The sequence below is a fragment of the Erpetoichthys calabaricus genome, chromosome 3 (genome assembly GCF_900747795.2).
Source record: "Erpetoichthys calabaricus chromosome 3, fErpCal1.3, whole genome shotgun sequence".
In the NCBI taxonomy this organism is placed as follows: Eukaryota; Metazoa; Chordata; class Cladistia; order Polypteriformes; family Polypteridae; genus Erpetoichthys; species Erpetoichthys calabaricus.
In genome coordinates this window covers 180,323,122-180,347,995 of record NC_041396.2, presented here as the reverse complement: position 1 = coordinate 180,347,995, position 24,874 = coordinate 180,323,122, and the positions used below count along the sequence as shown (strand labels likewise).

General features: G+C 36.9%; 1 protein-coding gene across 6 annotated transcripts in view; it reads left to right on the top strand.

Annotated features, from left to right (window-relative positions):
- The window catches only part of gpr63 (G protein-coupled receptor 63), a 107,017-nt gene that overhangs the window by 59,618 nt on the left and 22,525 nt on the right, over nucleotides 1–24,874 (top strand). For 3 of the 6 annotated variants that reach the window (XM_028797565.2, XM_051925571.1, XM_051925568.1), the window contains one exon: nucleotides 9,904–10,018. The exons of the other annotated variants lie outside the window; for them this stretch is intronic. The gene's annotated coding sequence lies outside the window, so the exon portion shown is untranslated. The remainder of the gene's footprint in view (nucleotides 1–9,903; nucleotides 10,019–24,874) is intronic. 6 annotated transcript variants of the gene reach the window in all.

The following is a 24,874-nucleotide window of genomic DNA, read 5'->3' as shown; positions in this document are numbered from 1 at the left end:
TCCAGGTGAAGGGCAAGAAGTGATACTGGACCTCTTCAAGCAGTGAAAGGTATAACTTCAAAGAAGATATTTAAGGTGAATTTCCTTTTAACTTTCCTTAAACAGAAAGTATTAGAAGAGGTGTTGTAAGAGTTTAATTAGCTATTAGTTTTTTAATTGGAGGAAGGTATAGTTTATTTTGGTCCTTCCTTTAGAATACCATTCATTCCATTAGAATAGCATCAACAACACTGAAAGGTGATGTCACAAGGGTATAGTGTATGTCACAGAGATACACATTTTACACAAATAATCGTTAAAATGTGGAACTGATTGTATAGCTGAATAAATCAAAATGCCTTATTGTGGACTTCCATGTTTCAGCCTGTCATTATCCAGAAAATTTTAGGTGATTGGGAGAAGAGCTATATTGGCATTAATAATCCTTATATTTTCTAAAGTCTGTTTATTTCTGTTGAAGAGTTTAATTTAATTAGCCTGATGACTGATATCTCAAAATGTTTGTACTTCATCCTTGAAAATCTACAACTGTACATCACATGTGTCATTTTATTTTGTAGACATTCTGGAAACTGGACCATAATCCTGTGTCTAACAGCTTTCAATCTGTTGGAACACTACCAGATATAAGCTTGCAAGGATGGTTTCTTTGAATAAGCATGGTTCAACGCTTCTGTATCATTTCTTTAGTAGACAGCTCCCTGAAATGAACACTAAGAGAAAAAAAAAATCAGTTTCAAGCTATTTAAGTCCCAAATAAGTAGCTGAGCTACATCTAATCCTTTAAGCTATACAAATATAAACATAACATCTTCTGTTCACCTTGCAAAAAAGCACTCAAAACAATCAATATTATTAGTGGAAATATTGTTTATTTTTCATAATTCCCTTGTGCAGTTGGTCAATGCATGAAATGAAAATAAATATAATGACCTAAAGTAAACAATATTTGCCCACTCAGAAAGTATTTTTGTTTTCCATTGAACTGTTTTCTCAATAGTATTAATTAATAACTTTTCATGGGGAATGCATATCTTTATTTTGTAAAGCGCAGTGCTTATTTGCAGGTATAAATTGGTATTTTGGCCTTGTTTTTTAAAAGTGAAGTTTATGCTGTGCTTTGGTGTCTCTTTGGAGTCCATTCGTAGTTAAATTTTATCTGCTTGCTTTATTACACAGTTTTAAAAGTGTAAAGTACTCTTTAAGAATTTGTAGCTTATTATTCATATTTTTTTAGCTAGAAGAGAATGCTTGTCCATTTGGTTAATAAACATTGTTTTTATATTTACAGTTTTGTGAAGTGGCCATTCAGTCATCTAAGTAATTGAATTTATTCTCATTTAACAACACTTCCACATATGAGCCCAGCACAATATACAGTAATTACAAAAATGTAATGGATAAAAGACATGCAACATAAATACAAAAAATAATGTTGACACCTAAATAGAAAAATATCATGAACTAGTTGATTACCCAGTGGCTTCGCTCACTGAGTGCAAGGGAAAAAAATAAAATGTAGTCTATAAGTTATTAAACAGTAAAACATTAACATTTACGAAGTAAAGATACATTGAGCACTACTGGAGTGGTTTCGGGTAAACTACATTTTAAAGGCGCTATACCACAACAGGTAAGTAGTAGATCCCTTGTGAAAAGCACTACACGACCGCTGTGGTATAGAAATTACATTTTCTATGTGATCGTCCAAATTTTTGCCTGACAACCTTGCATTACATGCCTGTGATTTACTTGTTAAAATAATTAATCACAAAAGCAACCTTGAATGTTGTGGGGTTTTAGTGACCCGAACTTACCTTAAGGGACAATAAGTAGTTGTGCAGGGCAATATACAAACAGAGTCCTGCATCAATGGCGCCGATTACACTCATTCGCAAAGATTTCCACTCTCCCAGGAGCTGACGGGGGACTTGAAGTGTCACAAACAGTGCGAGAAGAGAGGATGCTGCCCGAAACTGTGAAGCACTCGACTTGGCGGAGCAGCCCAACATTCTGCGCCTCCCAGCGTCCTCTTTGTTCTCACGACCCCTTGCCGCTGAAGGTGGTCTTGTCTTCACATTGTTTACAGCTCGGCGCAGTTAAAATGTAAAAAGACGCAAAGCTGTTTTCCTCATCTCTTCTACTATCAAGTACTGCCAAATAAAAAAAAGTTAAAATGTGGCAGTTTCAGCGACAGTCACGTGGACGAATAAATAAAACTTCTCTATCAGAACGCTCCTGGCGGCGGACGGCTCAGCGCTGTAGTCCAGACAGGAGGGGTGGGAGAGGGTGACGCGGGGCGCACACAAATGATAACAATTCTTAAAGACGATATAAAAATGGCATCCACAAACGAAGTGATTAGTTCCTGTATTTTAATATGTTCTGTGTTCATACGTAATTTCCATATCACGTGGTCATACGAAATTTCCGTTTCAAACACGAAAAGAATTTTATATATATAGATTAGAATATATGAAATTTTACAAACAAGAGAAGACCATTCAGTTCATGTAACCCGTTTATTTAGCTAATAGCTAAGCTGTCCTAATATCTCATTAGATTCTTCTTGAAGGTTGTCAGGATTTCTGCTTCAACTACATGTCTCGGTAGTTTGTTCCAAAGTCCCACAACTCTTGGAGTAAAGAAGTGCTTCCGGTCTTCAGTTTTAAATGCAATTCACCTTAATTTCCACAAATGTCCTTGAGAACATGATTCACCCTTATGCTGAAAGAAAGTTGCTCAATCTACTTTATCAGTTCCTTTGAGGATTTTAAGCACCTGGATTAGGTCCCCACATGGTCTCCTCTTTTCAAGCCTAAACAGGTTTAATTTTCTGAGTCTGTCAGTCTGGGATGCACTTGGTTGCTCTCCTCTGCACAGCTTCAAATGCTACTATGTCTTTCTTATACCGTGGTGACCGTAAATGCACACAATACTCCAAATGCGTTCTTACCAGAGCATTGTATAATTTGAGCATAACGTCCATTGACTTAATTTTAACAGTTTTTATTATATAACCTAACATTTTATTTCCCTTTTTAATTGCTTCTGTGCATTGCTTAGTCAATGAAAATGTTGCATCAACATAAACCCCTAAATCGTTTTCAGGAGTTACTTCCGATTTTGTATTTATAATTAATGTTCCTTTTGTACATGTGTAGCACTTTGCACTTTTCAACATTAAACTATATTTTCCAAGTGTTCACCCAGTTATGAATGTTGTCCAAGTCATTTTCAATTCTTTTTGTTGCTTCCTTAATGTCTGCTATTCCTCTAGATATGGTCATCTGCGAAATACACAAGTTTGCTAACTATAACAGATTCAATGTCATTAATGTAAATCATAAAAAGTAACAGTCCATGGACATACCATTGAGGGACTCCTCTGATGACCTTGGTCAAGGTGGAGCATTCTCCTCTTACCCTTTCTCTCCTGCTGGTTAACCAACTACAGATAGAGTTTTGTAGGTTACCTCTGATGCCTACAGCTTCTAGTTTCAGTTACTTATAAAGAAATACACATATATTACTATATACAATTTCCAGCTGTTCTGTAATATATCACTTCACAAGTGGACAGCAACAATTACAAATGAATACATGTCATATGTTCATCATTTCTGATAATGATAATATAGTCCAAGGGAGATCAAGTGCCCCCACGGACACCATTTAAAAAAAAAAGAATATAGAGAAACCTTACTAATGGTGTATCAGTCCACCAAAAAAAACATTGTTCTTATGGATTATAAATGTTTTCGATTGTTCTTGGGTCTAAAATTTCATATGAGTTTCTGCTTTGCGTCATCCTTGTTTATTTGGTGGTAATTTTTATAAAGTATTTTGTCCTAATTTTTCTGGGCATTTACCATTTACATTCTTAAACTGTGAATCCTGATCTTTTTTTCTGTTACTTTGACACACATTGCACAGATTATTCATCCTTCCAGCTTCAGAATCATTTGGGATCACAGGGGAATTGAGACTATACTTACAGTACAGACAAAAAGTAGGACAGTATGTTGAATGGGATGTCAGTCTATTGCAAGGCACACAGGAGATGTTATTCTTTTATGGTGACAAAGTATAATTAATGATATGTCACAAAATATGGACGCTTTTACTCTTTCACAGTCTATGCCTATGTTTTCAATCTACAATTTTAAAATTATTGTTAAGAGCACACTTTTTGCCACATATTTTTCTAAAAATCATATTTATACCTCCTACCTAAAAAAGCTCTACTAAATCCATTTAAACTCCAAATAGCATATGTCTTATTAATGCACTTTACATGTACAATGTGTAAAGGTTAATGTCTGGAATTTTATTTAAATATTTGCTTAAGCATATACAGTACTCTTAAGTATATAATGAATACATTTAAAGAGTACAGTTGTACAGAACTGACCTGTGGTTTATAAATAAATTAGAGTACCCAGAAAGAAACAGGTGCAATAATTTATATCCAGTCTCCTTGAGCAGTGAAACAGCTAAACCAACCACATTGCCATCCACCTTTATTTTATCACAATATATTATTAAATCAAGCTGTAAACATGTCAGGAAACTAATTAGACAGTGATTACTTCTGTGCTACTTTTGATCCATTTCCTGTTTCTATTTAGAATAACTATAAAAGAGAATGTTCTGTGCTGTTTTATTACGTTTTCCATTTCTGTCATTTTCTCAAAGTGTTTGCCCATTTGGAAATCCCTTTTTTGGATGAAATCTGGTGTTAATGTTTGGATCATGCTTAGTACTTGGTTTATGATAAATCTGTTTGAAATGGTAAATCTTCAAGGGATCTACTATAATTATGAACTTCATTTTAAACCCCACATGGGAATACACTCGCACTCATTTTTTTAAGATTTTACTGTTAATACTGAACCCCATCAAATCTTACAAACTGCAGTATAATGATAATTTGTGAATTTCCCATTGGGATTAATAAAGTATCTATCTATCTATCTATCTATCTATCTATCTATCTATCTATCTATCTATCTATCTATCTATCTATCTATCTATCTATCTATCTATCTAGTATATGTTTGACAAAACTTCTTCTTCCTCTTTCGGCTGCTTCCGTTAGGGGTCGCCACAGCGGATCATCTTCTTCCATATCTTTCTGTCCTCTGCATCTTGTTCTGTTACACCCATCACCTGCATGTCCTCTCTCACCACATCCATAAACCTTCTCTTAGGCCTTCCTCTTTTTCTCTTGCCTGGCAGCTCTATCCTTAGCATTATTCCCCCAAAATATACTCAGCATCTCTTCTCTGCACATGTCCAAACCAATGCAATCTCGCCTGTCTGACTTTGTCTCCCAACCATCCAACTTGAGCTGACCCTCTAATGTATTCATTTCTAATCCTGTCCATCCTCGTCACCCCCAATGCAAATCTTAGCATCTTTAACTCTGCCACCTCCAGCTCTGTCTCCTGCTTTCTGGTCAGTGCCACCGTCTCCAACCCATATAACATAGCCGGTCTCACTACTGTCCTGTAGAAAATGTTTGACAAAACTTTTCAGAGAAAAGTAGAAGAGGGAGATTTTTATTCAGATGTTTATGTGAAAAGGTGTAGAGATGATATCACAAGAAGTAATTGAATTCAGTGATTATGTAGAGTAGAAGGAAACTTACAGACATCCAGGAACAGTGGGTATATTCAGTAAACACTACCAGTCCCAAATGAGTGAAGCATTGCCAGTGCATAGTAGAATTTTGCTGTGCTAGACTGGCATATGTCTGTTTTCCATCATAGCACTTTGTACATTTTAATTTTAATACAGTGTGGCCTGTATGCCTGCCTGATTGTCCATCTACCTTTCTACTTTCATTTTCAATAAATTATTTTCTTTAAGATGTATTTTTGTTTCTAGTATGCTGATTAACTTAAACTATAGTAGTAGTCCATCCATCCCATCCATCCATTTTCCAACCCGCTGAATCCGAACACAGGGTCACGGGGGTCTGCTGGAGCCAATCCCAGCCAACACAGGGCACAAGGCAGGAACCAATCCCAGGCAGGGTGCCAACCCACCGCAGGACACACACAAACACACCCACACACCAAGCACACACTAGGGACAATTTAGAATCACCAATCCACCTAACCTGCATGTCTTTGGACTGTGGGAGGAAACTCACGCAGACACGGGGAGAACATGCAAACTCCACGCAGGGAGGACCCGGGAAGCGAACCCAGGTCCCCAGGTCTCCCAACTGCAAGGCAGCAGCGCTACCCACTGCGCCACCGTGCCACCCTATAGTAGTAGTATAAAATGTAATTTAGTCATGCAATGCAGTTATTTGTATGATAATCATTAATTTAGAATTCATGACCAAAGCTGATCTTGGAATGAGAAGATGCTATTAAGCATGATCTTCCATGTGTATTTAAATGAATACTGTATTTACTCTGTGGTAATGTCTCAATTACACACCCTAATGTCTGTCTGCTTAGTAGTGGCGCTGTGGTAGTGCTGCTGCTTTGCAGTAAGGAGACTGTGGAAGATTGTGGGTTCACTTCCCAGTTCCTCCCTGTGTGGATAGCGCTTTGAGTACTGAGAAAAGCGCTATATAAATGTAATGAATTATATTATTATTATAAGTAAACAGTGAAGACCTCCGGGCCAAAGACAATGCATTAAGTAAGTTTAATGTAGTCTGTCAGTTTGCAGTTGTCAAAGGTGAGGGACTAAATTACTAACTAGCAAACTACAGATTCCACTTCTTGGCAGCTGACTCTTTAGCTGTCCTGTCTTGATGTCTTAACAAGTAACAACATCATCAGCCTATTGAAAGATTAAAGGGTCTGGTTCTAATTCTTTAAAACAGAGAGACAAACATTTTTGCATTGCTACAGTTAATAGCAATTGTAAAGTTACTTGGTTTGAAAGGAGAAGACTTTGCCTTATCACTCCAGCAGTTGGCAGATGTGAAATGTAGGCTGTATAATAAAAATAAATGAACAAAGATACAGTGTAATAAAATGCTTATTGTGTTTGTTTTGGATTTTCACTTTTACCAGCTTATGTAGTATTGCTGTTTCTCACAGTGCTCATTAATTTTTGCAGTTTTCAAGCAACAAACAAGAAAATCTTTCATATAGAAAAAGTACATTATGCTATGTTGCATGTCAAGTTAAATGTAAAATACTTAGAATTCAGTTTTCCTATTGATGACACTAATTAAACCAACCAAGTTAAATATATAATCTTACTGTATGGTTTGTTGTACCCTTTCCTCCCACATCGTTCTCTCATTCTCTCTGTTAAGCACAGAATGTTCTTCATCTAGCTGTTCTGTGCACATGTGTCTAAAAATATTTTTGTCTCTTGTTTCATTTTCTCTGTTATTATACACAGTATACCTCTACCTAGAAATTTTGTAATTATATTTGTATTATGTATATTTATTTTGCATAACTGGAATATACAATGTATTGGCATTTTGATTTTTTTTTATTTTGGACATTTAACTAAATACTTTGTATAAATGTTTCATATGTATAACAGACTTTTATTTCCCTGTCTAAAAAGATTATTTTAATATTTTTCACTTGTTGCAATGGCAAAAACATTTTTTTCTCTTTACTCAAGACTACTGCCCACTTTTCCAGTATGATTTTGGGTCCCATCCTGATCCTCACAAGAAGTAAACAATGAGCATTGATTTTTTTGTTTTTCATTTGTTTTACTTCATTTAAAAAATCTGTTTGTCAGTGCATTCAGTAAGTTAATTTGTTAATCTATGCACCTAATATCCAAAATCAGCACCTATCCTGGTTAAATCCTGTGCACATGCACCAGTGTTCACTCGCACTATAGTTGACACTTGTTGATTTAAAAATCTGCTAAAGTTTAACACTGTTGAAATCTGTATGGCTAGGCTGTGGAAGGAAAACTGAGATTGTGCTGATTGGCACCAAAGCCCAACTTTAGGAACCTAGGTTATTTTCATTCATTTTCAGTGATGACATGGTCATACATTTGTCTTAATATTGATGCCATTTTGAATTCCTTCCTTTCTTGTTCAATTCAAATCATGTTAAGCAGGTTTCCTACATCCATCAACACAACACATCCTCTGTCCTCTTTATTCTGTCCATTTTGGTTTCTGAGAGGCTTTGTCATACGTTTATCACATTCTGCATTGACTGCTATAAAACTCTGCTGTGTTAGCAGGTACATCTTCTGATCTGTTATCTCAACTTCATAAAAATTATGTTGCTAATCTATAAAGCTGACATAGCCTTGCAATGGACTTTATCAGTAACCTCCTGCAGCACTGCTCTCCTGTTTGAGCTCTCTGATTAGCAGATGTCATCTGTTTTGTCATGTCCTAAACTAACATATACTCTGTAAATGACGGAACCTTTTATTCTGTTCTACCCAGACCTTGGAATGGCATCTCTGAAGTAATTATATCTGCTTACTTTGTTAATTTGTTTAAAACACAACTTAAAGTACATTTGTTCAGGATGGCATTTAACTTAATCTGACATTTTTTTCATTTTCTCTCAGTTGTCCTTCTATGTTTAGGAATGTAAGATATTAGTCGGCGGTATGGTCAAATATCTATTTCACTTTATATTTAAAAACTTGTCATTTAGCCCGTTACAATAACGGGTGCTAGAACAGTAGTGCATAAACATTAGTAGGAACAGTCTATATTAAATGGCAAGGGACTTTGACCTCATTCTTTTTGTTGGTCGTATTTTTCTTTCTTTCAGCCTTTCTTTTGTTGATGTTTACTTGCTGAGCTGACCGGTTCTTTGTGGGCTGCCGCCGTGTATTGTGTGTCTTTAATTTTCTGTGACAGTAATACTGTCTTGTACGTCCGCTGGCTTGTACATCCGTAATATACCTTTAATTTTCTCTGGCAGTAATACAGGCGTGCGCGTCGGTAACATGCCTTTAATCTCCTCTGACAGTAATACTGGCTTGTATGTGGCTGTAATATGCGTCACTGTATTGTGTACCTTTAATTTCCTCTCGCAGTAATACTGGTTTGTATTTCCGTAACGCCTCTAACTTTCTCTGACAGTAATATCGCGCATCGCACCGTGCCCCGCGCATGCGCACTTCACCAGAAGACACACACACACGGACACCTGAACGCACAAAGGGATTTTATTAAAGAGGATGATATCTCTTTTGGTAGTTACCTGTTTTGTGTAGTAATGAGTAATACTTTACATTTACTTGCGTTAAATTTAATCTTCTATGGATTTAGTTTGATCACTGGCCTCTCATTTTGCACCTTATCAAAACTTTTCTGAAAAACAAAATAAATAATATATTATGCACCTCTCTGATCGTATGCTATTGTTGCTTCCTTACAGATTTCCAACATATTACTGAAACACAGTCTAATCCCACACTGACTGTTAACTAATACACCTGTTCTTGCAATGTGATTCTTGTCCTTTATTTATTAATTGCTTCACTAAATTTAGCAATGATGTTAAGCTTACTTGCCTACAGTTATTGGGATCTGCTTGATAACCCTTTTATTATAATGGGATAATATTTGCTGTCTTTAGGAGGTTCTCTGGTATGCAGTGATTTTATAAAAGTATGTATCAGGAGTTTTATTTTTGTTGTCACTAAATTCCATTTACACTCCAAAATACATAATTCTGGGTCTTGATGATTTGTTAGATTTTAGGCAATTTAATCTAAGAAACACTACTCCCTTTATAATTTCTGAAACAATAGGTACCTTCCTGACAGTCTCTATTACTGCTGGAAGAGTATTGAATTCTTCATACATGTAAACTAAAGGAAGAAGTTTAGAGATAAGGCATTCACTGTTTGTATATTCATGTTTGCCCTTGCTGTTGCTAATGGACCTCACCTCCTACTTGACCATTCTTTTACTACTAGAATACTGGAACTACAGAAAGAGAGAGAGAAGGAGATGTTACTTCATCTATACAACATCATTGAACAGAAAATAAGAAAAACATGGAATAGCATAAAAATAGTTTGCTTCTATATGGTGAGTTTTGACAGATCACTCATTCAATTATACCATTTTCATTATTAATTATTGGACTCTTCAGTGTATCTTTGCATTTTTTCATTGTGTTTTTCTTTTGTCTTGTACAGCTTTAGTGTAGTTTCACTAGATTATGAATTGTACTACTAAGTTAATGTAATGATTTTTAAACAAGATTTTTACATTTGCTAATTGCTTGTTATGATTATTTAATTTATTTTGGTTGAATTTCTTATTTTAATTTATAATTTTCTTTACTTTTTTGCCTTTTCTAATTAGATTCTTGTGCTAGGTTAATTCTAGGTAGTTCAAGGTAATTCTAGACAAGTTGGCTGTCTTTAGAATTTCATAATTCTGTCTTATTATTTTTCTTCAATTCTGAAGTTTTATTTTGGGTTAATTTTTGATTTCTTGAATGATTTTGAATAGCATCCTATTACTTTACTCTAGTTAACTTTAAATGTGTTCTGCTCTACTTATTCTTATAAAGGACAAATAACTTACTAGCCCAAAAAGATAATATTGCCATTATAAAATTATTTTAAATGTTTTATTTTTTCACTCCCTGCAAATACACAGGCAAAATAAATGAAAGCAAGTCTTGCATAAACCCCTTTCTAATTTAAGTAAAATAAATATGTCTAAGCTTGCTATCTTGTCTCATCTCATCACCTGAACTTCCATTTGTTCCACTTGTATGTTTCATGAGGATGTCCGTTTAACTGAATTGAGAAAATTAGGAGATTAGAAAGAGAGCAGAATGTAGCTTGTGGTCCTATTAGCAATGAACTCAATAACATTATTATTTATACATCTCCTGAACTATTTCTATGAAAGATTGTTTTATTAATCTTTTGTGCCAGCCCTTTAAATTTTTATCAACCAAAAGGACTGCATTTCTGGGGGAATTTACAACACATACCCCATTTTAATTTAAAACCACAGTTAATGTCAATTAGCTATATTAACATAAGTTTTACAGTTGCCTATCTACAAAGATAATGCAATCTTAAATTTGCATTAGTCCATCCAATTACTTGATATTCTTGCAGTATTGCATTTTTTCTTTCACTTTTACACTGTTGCTCGGGCTCTTGTGCTATATTTACCTGATTACAGCCTACAGTAATCCCTCCTCCATCTCGGGGGTTGCGTTCCAGAGCCACCCGCGAAATAAGAAAATCCGCGAAGTAGAAACCATATGTTTATATGGTTATTTTTATATTGTCATGCTTGGGTCACAGATTTGCGCAGAAACACAGGAGGTTGTAGAGAGACAGGAACGTTATTCAGACACTGCAAACAAACATTTGTCTCTTTTTCAAAAGTTTAAACTGTGCTCCATGACAAGACAGAGATGACAGTTCTGTCTCACAATTAAAAGAATGCAAACATATCTTCCTCTTCAAAGGAGTGTGCGTCAGGAGCAGAGACTGTCATAAAGACAGAGAATGCAAACAAATCAATAGGGCTGTTTGGCTTTTAAGTATGCGAAGCACCGCGCGGCACAAAGCTGTTGAAGGCGGCAGCTCACACCCCCTCCAGCTCACACCCCCTCCGTCAGGAGCAGAGAGAGAGAGAGAGAGATAGAGAGACAGAGAAAAACAAACAAGCAAAAATCAATACGTGCCCTTCGAGCTTTTAAGTATGCGAAGCACCGTGAAGCACCGTGCAGCATGTCGCTTCAGGAAGCAGCTGCACAGAAGGTAGCAACGTGAAGATAATCTTTCAGCATTTTTAGACGAGCGTCCGTATCGTCTAGGTGTGCGAACAGCCCCCCTGCTCAATCCCCCTACGTCAGGATCAGAGAAAGTCAGCGCAAGAGAGAGAGAGAGAAAAGTAAGTTGGGTAGCTTCTCAGCCATCTGCCAATAGCGTCCCTTGTATGAAATCAACTGGGCAAACCAACTGAGGAATCATGTACCAGAAATTAAAAGACCCATTGTTCGCAGAAATCCGCGAACCAGCAAAAAATCCGCGATATATATTTAAATATGCTTACATATAAAATCCGCGATGAAGTGAAGCCGCGAAAGGCGAAGCACGATATAGCGAGGGGATTACTGTATTTGCTTTATGTTTCCAAACAGTTTTAATTGTGAAGTGAAACCTATACATGTAATGGTAACACTAGCAGAATTTTAAGCTCAAAGCCCTGATTCTGTACAGTAGATTGCTTTATTTATCTGTTATTTCTCAGAATATCAAAGTAAAATTTTCAGTAGACATATTGTAAGTTCTAAGATGTTAGCATATTGTTACACACACATTGTTAAGGAAATGTTTGACTTTTATTGCTAATTTCCACATTTCCTATTTCTGTGCAATAAATAACAATTAAAAAATATATAAACCTGACCCTTGATAATTTACCCCTTAATTTAAGTTTGATCATATACTGTAGCTTACAACTATTGTAGTATGAAGACTTTACTGAACAAGGCATTTTTTATGTTTTTAGAGGGGCACTATAGTGCAATAGTTTACCGTGTTGCCTTACACCTTCTGGGTACGATCACTGTTTTATTATATATTTTTAGGTATTCTCCAATTATTATTCCCCATCTCCAAAGAGGTATGTGTCAAGTTAATTGGCAGCGAGTGAGGGTATGTGTGTGTACTCTGTAATGGAGGAAGCAGAAAAAAGACTCAAAAAAACTGATCCCGACACTTTTTTGAAATATGATTGTGGGTCGCAATTCTGTCCTGGCATGACAAAGAAGATTTTACAGTTCTGGTGGATCTGCTTGCAATGATACTGGTACCATAATTATACATCCTATTTACTTCTCTGCCACTTTTTGCTTATGTTTTAATTACAGTTATATGTGTGTATATATGTATGTATATGTACCCTTTTTTTATGAAGGCTGTTTAGCATCATACTCTTGGTTTACTTTATTAGGGCTTACTGTGCTTATCCAAGGCTACTGTTTAACATCATTCCCTGGGTTTACTCTCTCAAGACCGTTCAAAATTATATTTTATGCTTATAGTATTTGGACTGTATTTTCAATAGATATCTCTATATTAATCCTTATACAATGCTGCGGGCGGGCGTGTTTTGTTTTGGACATGCTCTATCTCTAGGCATGTCAGAGGACTGGGACTTTGTGAAGTGTGGTCTAGCCTCACAGGGACTGAAGGGGGGGGGGGGGGGGGGAGAGAAAGAGAGCAAGCTATTTCTAATATATCCTTTTAATCCTTATAATTATAAGTGCCAACGTAACATTAGGCTTTCCCAATAACTCTTGGGAAAACTGGAAATTAAGGTCAAAGCTGTCTTATCTTAAATTAAGACTACAAAATGACAACAAAAGTTCAGAAGAAATATCTTCATTAGTTGTATATTTTAGATATTCCCCACTTTACCTCTCACATCTCCAAAGAAGTATGTGTCAAGTTAATTGGCAGCAATTGAGGATGTGTGTGTGACTGTGTTCTGTAATGGAGTTGATACGTCACCTAGGGTTGTACTAGGTGCTGTGGACAAGGGCGTCTGGCTTTCACAGCCCAGAATAAGATTTTTAACTAGTTTGAAAATAAATTGAATTATTTTAACCAATTGCTGGTTTTAATAATGTCTGTCCTAGGTTTTGGGTAATTTTTGTAGCTATGTTGCAAATGTATATTGGATTGATAGTATCAATCAATAAGTAAAGCTTGCATATTATAATCATTTTAGTTAGCTAATAAAAGGTGTCATTTTGCTTGACTTCTCATTACATCCATAATGGCTAACATGGTACAACAGTTAATACAGTTAAATAAATGAAGTCCACCATTGAGGATTAAACATAAGCAGTAGGAGTGGGCGGTATGACCAAAATTCTATATCACAGTATTTTTCTAAATTATCCCGGTTTCATGGTATTAGACGGTATTTTTTCCCATGCTTGAGTGGATATTAACCACATTTCCACTGCTATTACTGCAGTAGACTGACTAAGAATAACCTATTCCACTGTCATGAGCATTGTACATTGTAAAAAAAAAAAAAACATTTTATTGTGCACACAAGTATTAATACAGCTTTGCATGGCCCCATAAAGTGATAGTTTTCATGGGGGTGGCACTAATGAAGAGAAGGAATCACACTGCATGACAGATGCAGTCAAAATATAGAACCTTTTTATGGAAAAAATTTTGCAAAAACTTAAACTATAATTTTGACAACATTTTTTCAACCATCCAAAGAGACATTTAGACTTAGTAAAATATCCAGAGGTGCTTGTCAAAAGTTGTATTGCACTGAACATGTCTTAGAAAAGGAATAAATAGTAAATATCTTTTGTAAACCAACTACACTTTCTGTTAATGTTAACCATCTCTGTCCACTGACACGTTAAAGTGACTTTTAAAACAGCTTTACCATCATTAAACTGCATAATATTTAAACTAATAAATAATAACAATAAAATAAATAATAGTATTATTACTGATAGTTGCACTATTACTTCAAGACTTCAAGCCCAGGTGTATTACACAGTACAGTAATCCCTCGCTATATCGCGCTTCGCCTTTCGCGGCTTCACTCCATCGCGGATTTTATATGTAAGCATATTTAAATATATATCGCGGATTTTTTGCTGCTTCGCGGGTTTCTGAGGACAATGGGTCTTTTAATTTCTGGTACATGATTCCTCAGTTGGTTTGCCCAGTTGATTTCATACAAGGGACGCTATTGGCAGATGGCTGAGAAGCTACCCAACTTACTTTTCTTTCTCTCTCTCTTGCGCTGACTATCTGTGATCCTGACGTAGGGGGTGTGAGCAGGGGGGCTGTTCGCACACCTAGACGATAGGGACGCTCGTCTAAAAATACTGAAAGATTATCTTGACGTTGCTACCTTCTGTGTGCAGCTTTTAAGTATGCTGCACGGTGCTTCGCATACTTAAAAGCTCGAAGGGCACGTATTGATTTTTTTATCTGTCTCTCTCTCTCTATCTCTCTCTCTCTCTCTCTCTGCTCCTAACGGAGGGGGTGTGAGCTGCCGCCTTCAACAGCTTTGTGCCGCGGTGCTTCGCATACTTACAAGCCAAACAACCCTATTGATTTGTTTGCTCCTTTGAAGAGGAAGATATGTTTGCATTCTTTTAATTGTGAGACTGAACTGTCATCTCTGTCTTGTCATGGAGCACAGTTTAAACTTTTGAAAAAGAGACAAATGTTTGTTTGCAGTGTTTGAATAACGTTCCTGTCTCTCTACAACCTCCTGTGTTTCTGCGCAAATCTGTGACCCAAGCATGACAATATAAAAATAACCATATAAACATATGGTTTCTACTTCGCGGATTTTCTTATTTCGCGGGTGGCTCTGGAACGCAACCCCCGCGATGGAGGAGGGATTACTGTATTCACCAAAATTAAAATAAAATAAAACAAGTGCAACTTGGTGATGACATCTTTACCAACTGAACCATCATTTAGGCAAACTGCATTAATATGGACCTTGCTTCAAGCTAAGCTATATACATAAATAATAAAACAGCAACTTGCATTTATAATGCTATTTGTGGTATAGCCCTGCGGAATCGTATTAGGGCCACGGTGAAGAAAAAAAATACGGACACAGGGAAGAAAAAACAAACTATATGTCGAGAATAAAGTCAACATGTTGACTTTATTCTCAACATTTCCACTTTAATTTTGACGCTTATGTCGAGATTAAAATTAACATTTCCACTTTATTCTCGCCGTTTATGTCGAGATTAAAGTCGATATTTCTACTTTATTCTCATAGTTTATTTTATAATTAAAGTAGAATGTCGTAAACAAAACTTAATCCTAAAAGCAATGTTTAATTTACTAGATTTTTTCAAACCCCGTCATAAGTTAATGCAGCACATTAAATGCTTTGTGTTAAGTGTTCCCTGAACCAGTTGTTAAAAACTACGATTCTTAACCTGACTTCCTCCGCACTAAGAGGAGGCGCCAGCAGCGATCACTGCACAGAATCCATTCACTTCATGATATTCCTGCTCTCTGAAAATTTAGAATGCTAAGATAAATACTTGATATCATTTTCATGATGAAATGCATTAAAGCAGGTATTAAACATGCACGGTAGTGAGGCAGTAGTGCTGCTCCCTCGCAGTAAGGGGTCCCCAGGTGTATGTTCAGTGTAGAGAACTTTATGGCAGATGTGACGAGGCTCTAAAAAACTGGATGTATGAATGGGTATCACAAAGGTTTAACTTAAATATTGTGTAAATGTTGGGTTTGTGATCTGTTGGTCGGAGACACGAACACAGAATTCAATGGAAGTTCTTCTGAGTGGGCTTTCTTTATTGCACGTGTGCTGTCTGTCTGACGTACCTAAACCCCAGTTCCTATCCTTCCTTTTTCTTTCTCCACATAACCAATCACCACACGATAAACGTCTTTGTGAAATTGAAACTAGTTATAAACTTAACCCATGGAGTGTTTAGAACTTTAGAAATATCTTCGTTATACATGTTTAATTATGCCATCCATTCAGAGTTGCGCCCATCCCAGAAAGCATTGTGTGCGACACAGGAGCAAATCCTGAACGAGTCGCCAGCACATCGCAGGGTGAATACAAGCAAAATATACACTAGCAGCATAACATATAGCATAACAAAACCCCACATTCTACATGACTTTGAAAGAAAATTGAAGCACACCGAGTAAACCCACTAGAAAAACATGCAAATTCAAGGCAGGGTACACCCGAGACATCCTTGCTGCTTGGCAGCAGTGCAACCTCCATGCCGCCGTGCCCCCACATGATTAATACGTGCTTTAATGCATTTCATCATGAAAATTATATCAAGTATTTATCTTAGCATTCTAAATGTTCAGAGAGCAGAAATATAATGGAGTGAATGTATTCTGTGCGGCGATCGCTGCGGGCGCCACCGCAGTACAAGAGGAAGTCAGTTTAAGTAGCATGTACTGATTTAACATGGCTCGGGGAACATTTAACACAAAGCATTTAATGTGCTACATAACTTATGATGGGGTTTGAGAAAATCTACTAAATTAAATATTCATTTTACGATGAAGTTTAGTTTACGATGTTCTACTTTAATGACAAATTACGAGAATAAAGTCAACATGTTGACTTTATTCTCGTCACAAGCGTCGAGATTAAAGTGGAAATTTCGAGAATAAGGTCAACGTGTCGTCACATTATTACACAGTACCCCAGGTACATTACACTGTATTGAAAAAAAATAAAACAAGTACAACTTGGCTTGCAGTATTATCCAGTAGTATAGAAACAGTATTTACACATTTGAACATAATGGTCCACATCCAACCTTTTAAAACCAAAGTATCTCCAGGCAACAGCCGTGGCTCCTTTTTTTCGGCAAAAATTCTTCTGTGGGATCATGTTCTACATTATTGTCAGCTACAGCTTCAGTTTCGGAATGTTCTCTGTCCATTTTCACCATGCAATACCTACACTACCACTACCTATTTAGTGGTGTAGCAGTGAAAAAGAGCCCCCGCGCAACACCTCTATGATCAGCGGTGTAGCAGTGAAAAGGTCCCCACTTGAACAGTTTCCCGCTGTGCCACGTTCCGAACGTCATTTAGGCAATTTAAACCGGTGTTGCGGTATAAGAAAAATCCATATCATAACAAAAATAAAAAACGGTTTTGGTACGAACCGGTATACCGCCCAGCACTAATAAGCAGTGTCATAGATATTGGGAATCTGTGTGTTCTACTATTTTAATATTGATATTAGAATAGAGTGAGTGAATTTCCTTTAATCAAATGCTAGTAGTAATTATTAAAACATATTTCAATGGGTAGAAGGCTTTTTAATAATTCACAAAAATTTTAAATGTTAAAACACAATAACAGCATTTATTTATATAGCACATTTTCTTACAACAATGTAGCTCAAAGTGCTTTACAAGATGACAAAAGAAAGTTACAAGAAGAGAAAAAATGAATATTAGGCAATATATATTAAAGAGTAAATAGCAAACAAACAATGTAAGGTCAGGTGGCTGGGAGGACAGAAAAAAAAAACTCCAGTTAGGTTGGGGGAAAAAAAAAAACAAACTCTGCAGGGGTTCCAAAGCCAAAAGTCTGCCTAGCCCCCACTGAGCATTCTACCTTACATAAATGTTTCTAAATCAAACATCTTAGTTTTCATACTTCACATGATAGGATTTGATTAAGTTGGTCTCGTGAACAGATGAGACATTCGCCTTCATTCCCACATCACAACGTTGCATGGTGCTTTGATCAGGTGGTGGTGGCGCAGATCACCACCTCAGATGAGCCAGAAACAAAAAGCAGAGAATAGTGGGGATTAGTACAAACAGCAGATCACTGAAGGATGTGATAATTCTATCTATGCTCATGTAGTCTATTAAGAATACAACTGAAAAATAGTTACAAAAAAGCCAAATTAAAGTAATGAGTTTTAAAAAAGTTTTTTTAAAATGTTCCACACTGTTAGCCTGACAAATGTCAACTAGTAAAGTATTCTGTATTTTAAGTGCATAACAGCAAAAGACTGCCTAACCACTTCTTTTAAGCTTGGCTCTTGAAATTATAAGCAGACCTCCCCATTCGAAAATCTAAAGTTACGACTTGGAGTGTAGGGGAACAGGCATTCCAAATTATGGGACGGGTTAAGATTATTTAAGGCTTTGTAAACCATTAGTAGTATTTTAAAGTCAATTCTGAACGACACAGGTAACCAATGTAATAACGCTAAAACTGGTGAAATGTGCTCAAATTTTCTTATTCTAGTTAAGATTCTGGCTGCTGCATTCTGCACTATTGTAAACAATTTATGTCTTTCTTAGGTAACCCTGTTAGGAGTGCATTACAGTAATCTAGTCGACTAAAAACAAAAGCGTGAATTAATTTTTTGGTGTCTTCTACTGTTTATAAGAGGTTTAACTTTTCCTTTATTCCTTAAGTGAAAGAATGCAATCCCTGTAATCTCGTTATGCGTGAACATTTAGTTCAAAATTGATGTTTACTCCTAAATTCTTTACCTTCACCTTAATTTTTAAACCTAAAGCATCAAGTTTATTTCTAACATCCTCACTATATCCATGTTTGCAAATCATTAAGATTTCTGTTTTATAACTTATTTAATTTGAAAAAGTTAAAATTCATTCATTCAGAAATACTGCTAAGACATTGGGTCAGTGAGCCAAGAGCATCATGGTCATCAGGCGCTATACATAGATACAGCTGTGTATTAAAAGAATACTCCACCCAAAAATATTTTTTAATGTGACTTACTCCATGTAGTTTGTCATGATGGCCAAGAAAATATTTTAATCATTTTTTCATGCAGAATGGAGAGTGAAAAGTTTATGATATAATAGAAGCATATAGTAACCAAAGTTGTACAACAACTAACAATGTAAACAACGTCCAGGGGGGGAGGGGGGGGGATCTCACATTATATTTGTGTTGCAGTTATCCAGGCATATGCACAAAACAAGCAAAACACATGCCTTTTTGCTAAACATTGTTAAATTTATACTTCTAGAATAATCAGCAAACATCATGAATATGAAATTAAAGCCTCATGGGAGTCATTTTTTGAAGTGAAAACAGGACTCTTGAAATTCAAATTGCCATTTCTATGAGGAAGAGTTTCCTGTGTATGATGTGCACTACTTATTCTGTAAATACACAAGTATAAACATATAGAAATATATTTTTTGGTTGAGTATTCCTTTAAAAGGATATAAAATAAGTACAGTGATCCCTCGCTATATCGCGCCTCGCCTTTCGCGGCTTCACTCTATCGCGGATTTTATATGTAAGCATATTTAAATATATATCGCGGATTTTTTGCTGGTTCGCGGATTTCTGAGGACAATGGGTCTTTTAATTTCTGGTACATGCTTCCTCAGTTGGTTTGCCCAGTTGATTTCATACAAGGGACGCTATTGGCAGATGGCTGAGAAGCTACCCAACTTACTTTTCTCTGTGTCTCTTGCGCTGACTTTCTCTGATCCTGACGTAGGGGGTGTGAGCAGGGGGGCTGTTCGCACACCTAGACGATACGGAAGCTCGTCTAAAAATGCTGAAAGATTATCTTCACGTTGCTACCTTCTGTGTGCAGCTGCTTAGTGAAGCGACATGCTGCACGGTGCTTCAAATACTTAAAAGCTCAAAGGGCACGTATTGATTTTTCACTCTTTGTTTTTATCTGTCTCTCTCTCTCTCTCTCTCTCTCTCTCTCTCTCTCTCTCTCTCTCTCTCTCTCTCCCTGCTCCTGACGGAGGGGGTGTGAGCTGCCGCCTTCAACAGCTTTGTGCCGCGGTGCTTCGCATACTTAAGCCAAACAGCCCTATTGATTTGTTTGCTTTGCTCTCTGTTTCTGACAGCCTGTGCTCCTGACACGCACTCCTTTGAAGAGGAAGATATGTTTGCATTCTTTTAATTGTGAGACGGAACTGTCATCTCTGTCTTGTCATGGAGCACAGTTTAAACTTTTGAAAAAGAGACAAATGTTTGTTTGCAGTGTTTGAATAACGTTCCTGTCTCTCTACAACCTCCTGTGTTTCTGCGCAAATCTGTGACCCAAGCATGACAATATAAAAATAACCATATAAACATATGGTTTCTACTTCGCGGATTTTCTTATTTCGCGGGTGGCTCTGGAACGCAACCCCCGTGATGGAGGAGGGATTACTGTACCTTGATCCTTATTAGTTTTATATTACCTTAATGGTGCTGCTTCAGTGACCCAGGCAACTGGGTTTAAATTCTGCTCCTGTGTATGAAAAGTTTCAATAGCTTCTCTTCATGGATTGTTTTTCTTTTCATCTGTGAATGTTAATTTAACTGCTAACCTAGCCATTAGGCCAATAAGATTGGTGAGCATTTTGGTCTGAATGTTCTGACCTCATCAAAATTGTTCTGATGTTCTGTGATAAAGAGTGAGAATACATGCATGAATATACTCAGCAAATGGCTGGCTTGCCTTCCATGGTTAGTTCCTGCTTGCACCTGATGATGCCTTAAATAGTCTCAAGGTCCCATGAATGCAAACTGTAAGGCATTCTTCATAATCATTTGTCTGTGTACACACACGTATGTAGACATGAATAGAGACAGGCTATCAGAGTGCAAAATCTCCTCATTGTAATAAATTAGTTGCAACTTTTAAATTATGTTATTATTCATTACTTGCAGTATTGTGCAGATTCGGAGCACAGTCTTCATTCTCCTGACATACTGTATATGCTAACTGTACTATATAGACTATGATGTCATCCTTTGCTCTTTGCTCAAAGCCATTTAAATTACAATTTTGACAGTTTTTCCATGCAAGATCATAATGAAGTCATCCTTAACTACATAATTCTGCAATTTTAATGTGGGAACTTGTTAAGGGATTATAGGCTCCATTACAAAGACTGAGTTACAACAAAAAATGTAATTGAAAATAATGAATGCTGTTTATGCAGTGTATATACTATGACATTAGCATTATTTTTCCATTTTTTAATGCCTAAATTATTTTAATTTCTTGTATCCGTTGTATTTTTTTTGTTTAACGATGCCAGTGATTGATTCTGAAAGTTGCGATTCCGTCATAGACATGCAATTGTTTTAGCATGTGTAAGATGGCTTCTTGTTTACCATCAGATCACATGAGAGCCTTATATTTTCTACCTTTCAACATTCTTAGAGGCCAGTAGCAAATGCTTCCTTTATTTTTAAGAAAAATATGATTTCAGGGGTATTAAGTGGTATAGTTTGTTAGAAAAAACAGTTCACTAATTATTGGTAGATAGAAATTAACATATCGTTTTTTCGTATTTTCACTTTGAGTTATGCTGGTCTCATTTTAATATCTGGTGAGATGAAAATGAAGAAAATAAACACTGAGTACTTTATAAATATTACTGATTATGGTTTTTATGAATTTATGGTTGTTGGAGAAAACTAAATGTAAACAGACTCATTTGAGTACATAAAATGTGACTTAACATCAAAAGTATGGCCTGTAACTAACTGTGTAAATATAGCAGAAAAGTAATAAAATTACAGTTAAACTGTGTTTAATGTTATATTTTTTATGTTAAATAATATGATATAACATTTTCAAACCCTCTTATGTCAATTTAGGATCATTGAGTGCCCTGTAAACTATCCCAGCAGCACTGGGAGCAAGGCAGAAAGCAGCCATGAATGGGGCAGTTTCCAGTTCTGCTTCCTGATGCGCCCACACTTACACATAAATCAATTAAGCAATGCCAATCAATCTTCAGAAAATCCGTGCAAACAAAGGGAGACGATGCAGACTCCACACAAACAAAATTGGATGCTATAGTTTAAATGTTGCCTGTTTAATTCACAATGCCGTATTTTATCAGTGTATCTCGGGTACCTTTGGGTGTTTTCAAGGATTACTGTGATGTTCATATTCCCTAAGCAGTTTGTTAAATACAGTTTTTTGTGTCAATATTTTTAAGTACAAAGTATTATTATTGGAAATGATATCACTGCAAAAACACATTCAAATTTTAAGTGCATTTACTTGAGTATATTTGTAATGTTGGCTTACATCTCAATAGTAGGTAGGCCAAGAGGGTTCAAAGCTCAAAACCTTGCTTTATGGTGATCTCACCAACACAACGTGCCCTAATATTTACTTTCTTACTTTAGTTACTCAAGATATAAAGCAAAATATAGAAATAAAAAGGCAACATGGTATTTATTAAAGTATAATAATACCAATGGAAGAAAGTATAAATCAAAATTAAAAAAAAAAGATAACAAAGGCTGGATATAGCAATATCAAGGGTGGATGTTGTCCTGAGGGGCTTTTTAAGCAATCAGTGTGTTTATGTTCACAGACTTTCAGTCAAAGTGGTCTCTCTCTTTCTCTCTCTGTCTCTCTGCTACTTCCTGTGTTTTTCTTCTCTCCAGTCCTTCAGACGGGCCATTGTTTCTGTGGGTCTGCTGGAGCCAACACAGCGTGCAAGGCAAGAAACAAACCCCGGGCAGGGCACCAACCCACCGCAGGGCGCACACACACAGTACGCACTAGGGACAACTAACCTGTTTGTCTTTGGACTGTGGGAGGAAACCGGAGTACCCAGAGGAAACCCACGCAGACACGGGGAGAACATGCAAACTCCACAGGGGAGAACCCGGGAAGCAAACCCTGGTCTCCTAACTGTGAGGCAGCAGCACTACCCACTGCGCCACCGCCCTATTATTATTATTATTAATAATACATTTTATTTGTATGGTGCCTTTCCCATGCTCAAGGTGCTTATTTAAACAGCAGGTTATATGTAACATTGGATACAAATATTTTCTACATAGAACAATAAACAGATAAATGCAAAGCATTACATAGAATAAAAGGAAAAATAAACCAGATTATAAAACTAAATTCAATAGTATAAGAAATGCCTGAACAAATCACATAATTTGTGTATAACACACACACAAATTATCCTGAGCATCTGGACAGAGCCTTCCTGAACAGATGATTTTTAAGTTGCTTTTTAAAAGAATGAATGGAGTCCACTGATCTAATTAATTTCAGGGGGTCTGGGCGCTATACTGCTGAAGGCCTTGTCGGCCATAGAGTGTAGGTTAGTGTGGGGCACAACAAGATTGCCAAAATCAGAGGACAACCTTAGTGGGTGAACAGGAGCATAGAGATGGAAAAGGCCACTGATGTAGTCCAATGTAAGGCCATTTAAAGCTTTGTAGGTTATTAATAGAATTTTAAATTCAATCATGTAAGACACAGGAAGCCAGTGAAGGCAAAGCAGGATGTGTGTTATGTACTTGCTGTTGCTGGTTCGTGTAAGGACTCTTGCAGCAGAATTTTGAATAAACTGGAGATATCATATGAGACTTGAAGGGGAACTTGCCAGTAGGGAATTTTCTGTTCCCTCTACCATTAAGTTATAAACTGATTGAAATTGATGAATTAAAGTTGTATTTTTTTCGTACTATATGGGAAGAATGTAAAAGAAAGGATACAAATGCAAATTGCCTCTGTAGTTAAATTGCTTTAAAAGTCCTGTAAATTTCTTTGTAGATAAGTTCCCTTATAGTTCATCTTGGTTTGTTTGAGCAAAATTAAAACTTAATATAAGCAGTCTGCAGTTTTAAAAATTGAAGATTTTGTACTTCAGGACAGCTCTCCACTTCGATTACTATGTACAACAATCATAAAATCATTTGCAGTTTATGAATTTGGACTACTGTGTGCATACAAAATGATATGTGTGGCAAGCGGCTGGGGGTGGTACCTAGCCGGGACACCCAGAAGGACCAGAAGAGTGACTACGCCTCCTCCGGACCACAAGAGGGCAGCCGCCTTGGAGGTTATGAGGACCACGGGAACAGAGCTTGGAAGCTCAACCCTATAAGGGCCCGTGGTCACCGCCAGGGGGCGCCCGGATGCCTGAAGAGTCCTGGCCCCACACCCGGAAGTGCTGGGGGCACGAAGACCAGGGACACCTGGAGTGCTTCTGGGTGCACCAGGAAGGGCCGGCGGAAGCTCATCTGGAGGCACCTGGAGCACGTCTGGGTGAATATAAAAGGGGCTGCCTCCCTCCATTCGTATGTTGGAGTCGTGTGGAAGAAGACGAAGCCTGGAGGAGAGGAGTGGAGGCAGTCCGAAGAGGCATTGGAGAGAAAGGCCTGGGCTAGGGGAGGTTGGTGCTGCGGCACTGGGTTGTGTTGTGATCCTTGTGTGAATAGTTGTAAATAAACGTGTGTGGTGCATTTAAAACCATATCTACCTGTCTGTGTCCAGGCTGTTCCCCACACATGATTAAAGCAAGAGCGTAGAAAGGATGCACTTTGGGTGGAGAGTAAGTCAGTTTTGTGCTGTTATATACTTAAGCAATCTGTAAAA